The sequence below is a fragment of the Lipotes vexillifer genome, unplaced genomic scaffold (assembly GCF_000442215.2).
Source record: "Lipotes vexillifer unplaced genomic scaffold, Lipotes_vexillifer_v1.1 scaffold170, whole genome shotgun sequence".
Taxonomy (NCBI): Eukaryota; Metazoa; Chordata; class Mammalia; order Artiodactyla; family Lipotidae; genus Lipotes; species Lipotes vexillifer.
The window spans coordinates 225,550-226,923 of record NW_006772326.1 but is presented as its reverse complement, the minus strand read 5'-3'; the positions used below and the strand labels follow the sequence as shown (position 1 = coordinate 226,923).

The 1,374-nt window shown below is 54.4% G+C and overlaps 1 protein-coding gene across 1 annotated transcript in view; it reads right to left on the bottom strand.

Moving 5' to 3' along the window:
• The window catches only part of XPOT (exportin for tRNA), a 38,728-nt gene extending 37,357 nt beyond the window's left edge, over positions 1 to 1,371 (bottom strand). The window contains exon 1 of the mRNA XM_007447376.1: positions 1,127 to 1,371. The gene's annotated coding sequence lies outside the window, so the exon portion shown is untranslated. The remainder of the gene's footprint in view (positions 1 to 1,126) is intronic.
• Positions 1,372 to 1,374: the final 3 nt, after the last annotated feature.

The following is a 1,374-nucleotide window of genomic DNA, read 5'->3' as shown; positions in this document are numbered from 1 at the left end:
CAAGGGAAAGAGCAAGTGGTCCTAAGAAAAAACATCGCAAACAAAACAACTTAAGGAAACAAAACTTGTTACAGTTGCCAGCACAGAAAGAATCCCCCACGGAGAAGGCACTTGGATAATAATCAACATGCAATGGTAAATTACTTACATGTATGCAAAAAACGGAAAAGTTACAATCTCTACAAAAAGGTGACAATTTTCCCAGTAAACGGTTGTGCATAATGTTCTAACACCGCATAGCGGTGCAGGCTTAAACATTTGTTACAATGTGATAAACACTTCAATTACGCATCTAGCAAATGTTCCGGGGGAAGGGGAGCAACATACTCGAAATATCAAGCCCTAACTCTCCCATGTGTAGCCATTAAATCAAGAATCAAAACAATCTGGAAAAATTCCTCTATACCTACTGAAGACTGATCAAAGACCAGGACTGAATCTTTCCAGCCTTTTAACACCACTCTGACAAGTCGCTTTAATAAAACGTAACTTCCCTCAGTAACAACTAGCACTTTCAAACAGTGCTAGTTGTTACAATTAGCACTTTCAAAGGGTACTCCTTTTTTCGGATTACAGGGAAACATCACGCTTCTCTACTCCTGCAGAAATGTGAGGAAGGGAAAAGCAAAAATGGCGTGCCGTGCTGGCAAATTATTACACAGAAATAATACTTTTTTTTTGTCCTGGGACGGGGATCGGGGGTGGGGTGGGAGGAATCAAGTCTGAGGTCTCTGCAGTTGAAACTGGTGGGACACGCTACAAGTATTACAAACGGGCCTGGCCACTTTTACTATATCGGGGGCCACAGGCAATGGGGGCCCTCCTCGGCCGGCCTTGTCCCCTTCCTTCCCCCGGATCCCTCCCCTAAAGGGAGCCTCGTGGCAACTCGGGTGATGAAACACCCGGCAACGAGCGGCCACGCACGGCGGACGCGCTCAGCCTCGGCGGCCGCAGATTGTACCCACCCCCACCCAGTCCACCCAGCCTCTGGGAGCATCGCCATGGAGGGCCCGACCCGCACCACTCCCCGACATGGGGGATCCCCGGGCCAGTCCTCCCGGCCAACTTCCCCGCAGCCTCGCGTGGACCGAGTCGGGTCCGAGTCCCGCCCCGAGCCCCGAGTCACCTTCCCTATCACTCCATCCCGCCTCCCAGCCTGCACTCCCGAGGGCCGGTCAGCAGAGCGGAGCGGCGCCGCAAGCAGGGAGCAGGGAGAGCGGCCCTCGTCCTTGTCACCGTCGTCCTCCGCCACGGCCGCAGCGCTAACCCCGGAGACAGAGCTGGCCGGGGCCGCGCGCCTCTCGCCGCTCCGCGTCCCCTGGCGCCTTCTATTGCGTGGCGCCGGGCAGGCAAGCTAGCAAGCTGGCAGGCGGG